Source organism: Ceratotherium simum, chromosome 7, assembly GCF_057802395.1.
Source record: "Ceratotherium simum simum isolate JZ-2026a chromosome 7, ASM5780239v1, whole genome shotgun sequence".
Taxonomy (NCBI): domain Eukaryota; kingdom Metazoa; phylum Chordata; class Mammalia; order Perissodactyla; family Rhinocerotidae; genus Ceratotherium; species Ceratotherium simum.
In genome coordinates this window covers 74,113,249-74,124,338 of record NC_141906.1, presented here as the reverse complement: position 1 = coordinate 74,124,338, position 11,090 = coordinate 74,113,249, and the positions used below count along the sequence as shown (strand labels likewise).

Below are 11,090 nucleotides of genomic sequence, written 5' to 3'. Positions count from 1 at the left end.
AGTTCCCTTCTCTCCACATCCTCTCCAACACTTGTTGTTTCCTGTCTTGTTAATTATAGCCATTCTGACAGGGGTGAAGTGATATCTCGTACTTTTGATTTGCATTTCCCTGATAGTTAATGATGTTGAACATCTTTTCATGTGTCTGTTGGCCATCTGTATATCTTCTTTGGAGAAATGTCTGTTCAGGTCTTTTGCCCATTTTTTAATTGGGTTGTTAGGTTTTTTGTTTTTGAGCTTTATGAGTTCTTTACATATTTTGGATATTAACCCCTTATTAGATTTACAGTTTGCAAATATTTTCTCCCAATTGTTAGGTTATCTTTTCATTTTGTTGATGATTTCCTTTGCTGTGCAGAAGCTTTTTAGTTTGATGTCCTCCCATTTGTTTATTCTTTCCATTGTTTCTCTTGTCAGGGCTATGGATTCTTGAACAGAGATTTCGTTCTCTGTCTTTCTATTAGCTCTGTTCAATTCTTACCAGCAGGGGATCACCTGGGATCAAAGGTCCCCTGTAAATGGCCTGGAGTGGCGTCAGGATTTCTGTGCCCCTTAGGTCAGCCTGCATAAGCTTAACTCTCCTCAGTGCTTCCTCCATGGTATACTGACTGTACTTCACACTGTTCCTGAGAAAAACAAACACAGCCAGTGACATGATAGCTACTGGACATGCCCCAGTATTGAGTCCCTGAATTGTGATACGCCCATGGCAAACAACCTTACCTGAAACCGCCAATGCCAAAGTCAATTCTGCAGTAACCCCTTTAACAAGCTAGTCCTTTCTTTAAAGTATCCTTGTGGATTCTCTATGGCCTTTCTAGTAACTTACAGAAAGAACGCCTCATAGGAAGTTCCAAATCCATAGACATTGAAATAACAACCTATAGACAAACTTTTCAGCAGTAAAATCAGTGTCTCCTGAAGGAAGAGAGTATGAGGAGACAGAGTGAGAGGGATCCTCTCAGACACACAGACCCTGCCCGTCTCATTCTTGAAGGTTTGGGCCTTCATCTCCTTCGTGCCTCCAGGCCCTTGTGGCCCAAGGCTAAACTCAGGTGGTCACATTAGCTGTAGCTCAGGTGGGAACAGACGGACCTGATTTAACTCCTGAAATTCATCCCCACTTGAGCAAGTGACCAGAAAAAGAAAGAAACTAGTTTTACCTTGGCTGCCTCTATGCTCAGCTGAGATTTATCCTATTTACTCATGGGGCCCTGCATACTTCCTGAGCGGTCCATGAGGAAGACAAATTCTCCACAGGTAGCTGGTGGCTGAGCTTCTGGGATATTTGGGTAGAAACTCACCGTCGCAGATGGACCTCCCATCAAACAATCTACTCAGAAAGGATAAGGACACCGTAAGACAAATAAACTCAAGAATCCTAAAGATCTCAAGAATCAATTGTAGTGAGTTACATAGGGAGCTGAGAAAACCCAAATCTAAAACAGAGTTTGATCTTTATACTCCTATCTGCTGGCAAAGAGTTTGAGGTGAGTTATAAACATATAAAAGGTATAGAAGAGGAACACATAAAAAAGAGAAGAAAGAAGGTAGAGGTTACCAGGCACAAGCAATAATTAAAATATCATAATTGAATGTTAGTTTCCTAGCAGTGAGGCAAATGAGTGAAATATATTCAGTTAAAATGGTCCAGCATTTGCCAGAAGAATCAAGCTATTTTATTTGCAGAGATACCTTCTCTTCAAAACAAATCAATGGGGAATTTATCATGTGGGTCCTTGTTTAAGTCTTTAATTACAGCTGTGAAAAAGTGATGCTCGGGCTGGCCCTGTGGCTTAGTGGTTAAGTGCACACGCTCCGCTGCTGGCGGCCCGGGGTTCGGATCCCAGGAGCACACTGACGCACCGCTTCTCCGGCCATGCTGAGGCCACGTCCCACATACAGCAACTAGAAGGATGTGCAGCTATGACATACAAATATCTACTGGGGCTTTGGGGGATAAATAAATAAATAAATTAAATTAAATTAAATAAATGATGCTCATGTGGACAATTCTTATGTTTACAATTTACACGAGCTGAGAGTGTAGTAAGTGTCATACACACCAAGGAAAGTCCATCTGCTTTGGGTATGAAGCAATTACCGATGCTCTCCAGAACAAAGAAAGAGAAGCACTGGGATGTGTGTTGGACTCGAATATCATCATTCAAATGATAGTATGGAGGAGACCACAGGAGCCTGGCCCTTGTCACCAAGTTGTCAAACCCATAGCTGTCATTTTATTTTGAGGAGCAAGAGAAATCTGATGCAGGAATTGAAATGTTAGTATTGAGATAGCGATGAAATGAGAATCACTGGGTTATATGAACCCTAGTTTTACAATTTAGAGAATATAAGAGAACACAGATTTAAATTCCAATATCTTATTTTTGTAAAGCCAGGATTATAGGTTTAAATTTTCTGTATCCCTGGGATTCAGAGTGATTACAGGACTTGGCTCAGTTTAGTCTTTTACCCATGGGACACCCCAATAACCAAACTGGCTTCCAAATAAAATGGGTGTGGCTCAGCAAATATTTGATAGAACATTAGTTCAAAAATAACTCCTACACAATCCAGATCTCTGGATACCTGGGGGAAGAAGAGCAGCTTTTCTAACGCACACGGTGGATTCCTTTCCATTCTGAGAGAGCTGGTTACGGTGGGGCTGGCACTGTGCTGAGAAGGCAGAAAGGCTGCCATGAGAAGGAAATGAGTTAATACATCTAAACTGTTTAGAACACTGTCAGACACATCCTAACCACTATATGTGTATTATCTACTATAATTCTTTTGGCTTGGCTCAAATTATTTTCATTCCATGAGTCTCAGCTTTCTCATTTCTAAAGGAGGCATTTCAAACCCTAGCAAGCTATTCTGCTTCCTAGCCTCAGTTGCCTCATGTGAAGAATCAAGGCAGAAATATCTCAAGATTATATTATGGGTTAAGTGATGATAACACACTTAAGGAACCCAGTCTAGGGCTCAACTCAGATTAAGCTCTTAATAATAATTTTATAAAATTATTTATAAACTTTGTTTCTATGCAACTATTTTTATTAATTTATAAATGTGATTTTTAAAAAACATCATGGTCTTAATATGGTCAGTACATTCTAAGTTTTTAAAAAACATCTTTTGTATTTTCATGTCTTGGTATGCATCATTTAGCAGAACTCCAAACAGTTTTAGTGAGCCAGACTTCCATTTGTCATTTGTTTCTTATTTCTTCATATGGATGGGAATAGCAAGTCATCTTGACCAAACATATGATCTGGAAAGCAAGATTTGAGTGGCCCTTCTGGAAGGAATTCACAAGATTCATAAAGGCTGCCCCTGATGTCCCCCTATGGCCTGCAGAGCTGGTCCCAGGGAACAGATAAGGAAATTTGCACGGAATGCAAAGGAACTTCTTGGAAGGAAAGGGACAGAGATCTCAATCCTTATCTTTTAAGACCCAACATTATAAAACTTTCTCTGGTGGCTTAAAATAATCCTGACTGGAGACCATATCACTGTTGTGGGAGAATTTCAGAGAGGAACACACTAGAAGGAAAGGACAAAACCAGGTAACTAATGTACCAAGACAGAGCATGGGGCTTCATGGAAGAGGGGCTGGAGCAAACCTGGTTGATGGTGGGAACCCCTCTAACAGCTTTAGTATGGACAGCTTGCCCTGAGAAAAAAAGGTTGAACAAGTGAGGGCAAACTAAGGAGTTCCAATGTGAGAGCTCGAGTATGAATCTACTTTGGCCAAACATTAACAAAGAGAGAGAAGAATGGCCTGTTAAAGATCAGCTACAGGGAGTTGTCTTCACGGCAGCTGTAGTTATAGAAATAAGAGCCTAACCCATGCCATAGAATTTTGACTACGACTGTCCTCAAGGATGCTTCCATTCCACCAATGTGAAAAATGCTTCAGAAGGGGCAGTATCTCTCCAGTTATGCTTCATGGTCCCTGCAATCCAGGGCATGGCAGCCCAGGAAGGCCCCAGGAGAGCAACAGAATGATATGGGATATACCAGTTACAATTACAAGGAAAAGTACATATACACTAAGGAAAATTTAGAAAATAAGAGAAGTTCAAGAAATTAATGAGTTAAACTTATTAAGAAACTAAACTTAGTCTCAGAAATTAAGCAATGAGGGCAGGATGAAAAACCTCTGGAGATGGATGGTGGTGATGGTTACACAACAGGGTGGATGTACTTAAGGCAATAGAACTGTATACTTAAAGCTAGTTATTGTGGTAAAATTTATGTAAAATTTTATATAACATAAATTTTAAAACAGTAAAAAAAAAAGACAAAAAAAGAACTCCATATGAGATTACATGCAGGTGTGAGAATTAATCAATGAAAGTTATTTATTAGAAAGCAAAAAAGAAAATAACAGAATAAGCTTAGTCTTAATCTAATCACAATTACTACTTGCATACTTCCTGTGTTTTTTAATGTCCCCAGTGCAATAGGTTTTGTGTGTGTGTGTGTGTGTTAATCTGTCTGTATAACTTACTTTTCTTTTAACTTTAACTTACTACTTAACATTCATTGCAAGCCTTTTTTCCATATTACTTCAATCTGGTAGTCTACATTATTTTAAGAGCCGCATAATAACTCATTGAGTATACCTAGCATAGTGAATTTAGCTACTGCAAGACATTTTGGTTGTTTACCAATCTTCAATATAATAAAAATGGCAGAGGACATTTCAGTGCATATTTTTACTTATATTTAGATTTATTTCCTTAGATAACATTCTCAAAATTAGAATTACCAAAACGAACATTTATTTGACTAACACCTATCGCCAAATTTCTTCTGAAAAGTTTGATACCGATTATTTTTCTTCAAGCAATCTATGAGAGTGCCAAATTCACCACATCTTTCAAAGCATGAGGCATTATCAAATTTGGAAATCTTTGATAATTTGTTAAGTGAAAATGTCACATAATTATTTTTATTTTATTTTATTTTTATTTGCACTTGTGGAGACTGATCATTGTCACATATGTTTGTAAGCTAGCTGTGTTTCCTCTTGTGAATTACTTGTTCATGTCCTGTGTCCAATTATCTACTGATCTACTTAAATTTGCCTACCAGACATAACTACATGATATTCATTGAACCTAACCATTTTTGCATGCCATAGTGAAGCTATTTCAATGTTTGACCCACTACTGGATAAAAAAAAAAGAAAAGTGAGGGTAATCTGAGGGAAATTCCAAGACAGGAGTTGCCGCTTAGGAGGTATCCATAAAGGGAGAAAGAAAACACCTGGCTTTGTTTTAGGCGTCCCCATCTCCACAGCCACACTGGGGCTATGCACCTCACTGTAGTAAATCAGGAGCTCCACATCTCCATGAAATCTGTGTCCATCAGCCAGGGAAACCTGAGTGGGGAACAGGCAAAGGAGCCATGTTAGAATTATCACGCTTGCTGCCTGGGGCTGGGGCCAGAGCTGAGGCTACAGGCATCTTCTACGAGTGAGCATGGTCAGGGGCAGGGGCAAGAATGGAGAGAAGGCTCTGGAGATTCAACAGAGATAAAGAAGGAACATAGTGTGATTCCCTCTGGATTAACACGGAAAAGTAAGGAACATTTAGGAAAGACTGAATGAGGAACAAGGTCAGGACAAAGAACAGGGGTGCTGGCAACAACAGTGCTCTCTTACTCATTACCTGAGCAGAAGTCTTATCATCCCCCTGGTACTCAATAGGACTCAAGGGGCAGTCAGATTGGATCCTCTCGATGCGATGCTGGGAACTGATGGTGGCAACCAGGCTGAGTGTGTAGGGCAGGTCCTCCAAAGGGACTACAGGAGTCTTCATATTAAGGCAACTGTCCTCAGGCCATCCTACAAAAAGTTACCTGTTCTGTTTTCCCTTCCCACATCTTTTAGCTCCCCTACAACCTTGATGAGGTTTTCCCAATTAAGTTATCCAACACTAGTATTCTAAGGGAGAGGATACTCACAAGAGTAACGGTATCAAGGGTTCAGGATAGCTGGGAGCACATAGCGCAGGGCCCCATCTGCTTCCAGGGGCAGCTCCTGCACATACTTCAGGGTGAGTGCCACCTTTGATCCAGGGTGAAGGTTCCCCACATTGCAACAGAAGACATCCCTGGAGCTCATGTCCTCCTCCAATAGGAAGGCCTGGTGGCCCTGGCTGATGGCATTCTCATAGTTGGTGTGGGCCTAAGGAGAACAGGGAAACAAAGGTGGTCTTAAAGGTAACATGGCTGAGGAAGAAATGAGTGGTACAGAAAACAAAGACTGGTAGGGAGGGACCGTGTTGGTCTTGCCAAATTCGCAGCTATACTCTGAATGCCTCTGATTGATTTCTCCCCCTAAATGATTTTAGGAAAACAGCGGTTAGAGCGGTTAGAAAATAGGAAGAGCATTCAAACATCAGCATTTTTGTGAAGCTGCATTTGCTAGGGATGCTACAGAGTAGGCATTAAGGAAATAAGAAGGGAAGAGATAATGTACTCATCCCTAGTACTTTCATCTTGTCCTGTAATTCTGCCATAATTTTCTTCCCATCCACCATGGCCTTGATGCTGTAGACAGCTGAGTCTCCATCCATGGGAAAGAAGGCCTCCAAGGGAACTTTCCCCTCATTCTCATAGTTTAAGGTAGCAGACACACCAGCCACAAACTCACAAATCGACAAGGTCACAGAGATGCTCTTCAGTGGCACTGGAGATAGACCAGAGTTCAAGAGTTCAACAAACATTAATAGAATGCCTCCTGCAGACCAGGCACTGTGTTAGGTGCCAAAGTTGCAATGGCAAGTAAGAGTCATCAATCAGGCTTACCTGGCTCCTCTTTGTGGGTTAGGAGGCCACAGAGGCGCACAATGGCGATGTAGGGTTACTGTGGAAAAGACACATCATGAACAGGTGACATGTTAGGGATTATCTATTCAAATACTAGTACCTTATGTGCTTCTCTCCGGCATAAGAATATATTCAGAGGGTTAATGATGGAGCTAGCAAGCATAAAGAAGATGAAAAGAAGGGGACAAAGATGCCAATAATAAGAATCATTTTAAATACCAAACCCAGGTAGGGAAGCTGTAAGATTCACTAGGTACCCATTAAACAAGAATTCTGACACACCATGAGTCTGGTTCAAACACCAATTCTACTTTTTCAAAAGTATATTTAATATACCACTCCTTAGGTATATTGAATAAGTGTAATTAACTTAACCCCTCTGAATCTCAGTGTTTTCTTTCTAAAATGGAAACCAGAATACCTATATGTCATATATGCACATGTGAATTAATATATGTGCTATCCCAGGAACAGTGCCTGGCCTATAGGAAGTATTTAATCAATGATGACAGATATAAGTTTGATCCTGCTATTGTTGTTACTGTTGTTAAATAGACCTCAGCTGTTGCTTTGGATCATGCTATTCAGAGACCTGCACACAAGGAGCTACCTGACCCTGCAACTTAGATCACCTACCTTTTGACTTTTCTTTTGAGGCCCATAATTGAAACCACTGTTTGCCTCTTCCATCCAAGGTATTCTAATATATATACAAATATCACATGTGCAACATGTCCTCTACTTTAAATCAGGCCATTCTAAACATATTTTCCAAATTTTATTACAGTCTTAGACAACCATTTCATGTGATATGGTAACAAAGCAATAAATTTATGTACTTAGATTATGATTTACATTATGATGCTTTTATGCAGAGAATCAGCAGGTGGGTCTCATCCTAGTCGTTGTCCCTAATATCACTAGACGCTCCTCTCTGACCATTCTGAACTGAATCATTAGTGAGCTTGCCTCTCCCTGTTCTGTCAAAGGCTCACCTGAGCTGCAACCTCCAGCACCAATGAGGGGGATTTTCATTGAAAATACACCTTAAAGAGCTAAAAAGGAATTGCCTGGTGCACAAAGAAGGCTGATGAAAAGTGAAACTAATGTCCTTATCCAGAGTCCCAGGGGCAGATGAGTCACTGGGAATCACAACCTGCACTCAGCATCCTACAGGCGAGAAAAACATGTGGGCTCTTGAGAAAGGCAACTTTCCTTCCCAGAACATGCCTTCCATCAAGGATTCTGAAGCCTTTGGCAAGACTATTTCTAGTTTCTGGTCCTCTATGCTAATCCCAATCACCATTTAGAACATCACACCCCACCCCAATCCAGAGCAATGTCCATATTGTTCATCCATTTGATGAAAATAATGTGTCTTATACACCATGCCCCATCCTCACAAATCAATGCCAATAAATCAGACTTTTCATTCCCTGTCTGTTTTTATTTTGAAGATTTGAATCAAAACTGAGTGTGGCAAACAGCTCACATTTGATAGAGACATTGAGAGCAGTAGTGGTTGTAGGGAGGGGAAAAGATGCTCAGCAAAAGGGTTTCCATGCAGACATTTGACTGGTAAGTTGTCTGGTAGAACAGGCTGGTGTTGGGGGAGGGAGGAATTTCTAAGAACACCAGCAGGGAGCTTAAAGCAGGAAAAGGACACAGGACGCAGGAGTATAACAGCTGAAGAAATTGTGTCAGGCTACCAAACCTCTAAGGCTCAGCAGTACTCACCAAGGGTGGCTTTCAGGTGAGGAGACAGAAGCAGAGGGGTGTCTCCTACAAAGAAACAGCCTTCTTTCCTGATTCTAATCCCAGAAGATATCACTCCAGGACTAAATTCCCCACCTCTTGGGCTTGCAGTTAAAACAAGCGCCAACAGAGTTGGAGATGGAGAAAGGGAGTTAGAATCTGTGAGTCTTAATCCTCAGAGGTAGGGGGTGGGATCCAGCCCCAGGGCCCGCAGCCTGGTCACCTACCTTCTGCTGTAGGTCTAACTGCTCTGAGTCACTGCAAAGAGAAAACAGCTGCAGTTTTCTGGGAAGACCATCCCCCTTCTAGGGACCCCTTATAAGATACTCATTATATGACAACGAGATCAACAGGAAATTCTTAAACAAATATTCTAATATTCACTGTTCTCCGAATCAAAGGCAAATTCTTCTACCCTGGAACTTTTGCTTTTTCCCTTTGCCTGGTCTTGGCTAAGGAATAATCAGAGGATAGGTAATGGAAAGGGATTTTTTTTTCAAGTGAAAATGCTTTAACAGTAACATCGACAATGACATCAAAAACTACATATTTCTGTAATAGACTTAATTACCAAGGGCTTACTCTGTACTAGGCCCTGATGATAATTCTGGTTGCCAGGACCTGAATTTTATGGGCATTATATCATTGACTCCTCATGTCTAATTTGAGTCATTTGTCACATGATTGTAACCTCCTTACAGCGTGGAGGGAAGATGAGGAGCCAGGGCAATACACACAGGGGCCAAGTCTTCCATTCATGGGTCACTTAGGAATTTTTCATCAAGATCATAAAACCAAGTTTGGGGGGGGGTGGGTAACAATGCAAGTAACTGAGAATATTTGTGCTCATTTTCCTGGCTAAAGGACAATAGAAGTGATCAAGTTTCCTATGTTTTCTTTATTTCAAAATGACCTATTAAATCTGAGGCTTAAAGAAAGAGTCATATTGCTGTTGAGAATCTATACAGAGTAATGAATATATGATATGTATGGAAGACTCAGCTTGATTGATTTGGGTCTCTGTGATGTATTCATTCTGGCACATTTACCCACTCTGAGTTTGTTCTCTTATCTGTAAAATGAGGATAATGACATACCTACCTCCCTGGGTTGTTTTTAAAGATCCAATGGATCTTAATGGATGTGAAAGTAGTGGATGTGTATATAAATATATTCACACACACATATATACATAAATAATAAAGCACAAGTAAGCACAAATTCTATTTTATCAGTATTTGGTCCTAGGACCATGTTCTTTACATATACCAAACTTACTGTGAGAGGGAATGATTCTTTTTTCTTGGTAGAAATTATCTGGTATTGTTTCTCCTGGCTGTAATTTTTCTGTTGGCTGAAGTATCCGGGCAACAACAGGCAGAAGCTGGAAAAGTGGGCAGAGTTTATCATCTGCTCCAGCTGAACTAAGGATGCTAGAACCAGAAGTCTGCCACAGGCCAGACGTGGAGGCTTGGTTGGAAGGAACTGAATCAGGAAACATACATATGATGCTGGTTACTGGAAAGACACTTATATGAAAAGTCTCCGAACCTGGCACAATATACACAATTAAACAGATCTTTATAGCTATTAAAATATGAAGGCATTTTATTTATTTGTCTATTCATATTTTTTTAAACACAATGAATAATTTTACCCTTTTCATATAAACTATTTGATGAACCCAATGATCAAACTTTTGAAAGATAAATGTGTAATTCATTCTTTTAATCAACATATACTTATTGGGATTCTACTATATGCAAGGCATTGTTCTAGACATCAGCATTATGGCGATAACAAGACACAAAAATCCTTACCCACCTGGAGCTTACGTTGCAAGAGGAGGAAATAGTCAATAAGCAAATAAACAAGAAAATAAATAAACAAGAAAATATCTCGTGCTTAAAGAAAACAGAATAAGTAATATATTAGATAATGAATAGAGGTTACCTTAGATTAGGTGTTTCCACTGAAAAATATGTCCTTGTGATTTAATGTTGCTAAGTATTATGCAATATCAATTCTGGAGTTTAGTCCAAGTTTAGCACCAAGTCTATGGCCATTCAGAATAAAGACATTTCCCAGCCTCCCTTATAGCTGGATGTGACCTTATGACTAAGTTCTGGCCAATGGCATACAAGACACGTGTGCAACACCACACCATACCCTTTCAAAGAAAAAAGTATGGTCTCCCTTTCACTTTCTCCTCTTCCTACTCACTGATGGGAATGCAGATATATTCTGAGCTATTTTGGCCCAGGAGGAGTAGGGCAATAACCCAAAGAATAGAGAAACAACAAGCTAGAAGGATCCTAAGTCCCTGACGCTTTTGTGGAGTAGAACCGCTACATTAGCACAGAATTTTACATGAGAAAGTAATGAATTTCTCTATGATTTATAACAGTTATTTGGGCTTTGTGCCACACAACCTTTATCCTACCTAATACTCCCGATTATGATCAATAAAAAGAGTAAACTTTTGGAGCCAG

General features: G+C 40.1%; 1 pseudogene; it reads right to left on the bottom strand.

Annotated features, from left to right (window-relative positions):
• Positions 1–460: 460 nt before the first annotated feature.
• LOC106800089 (von Willebrand factor A domain-containing protein 5A-like) lies at positions 461–10,099 on the bottom strand (annotated as a pseudogene).
• Positions 10,100–11,090: the final 991 nt, after the last annotated feature.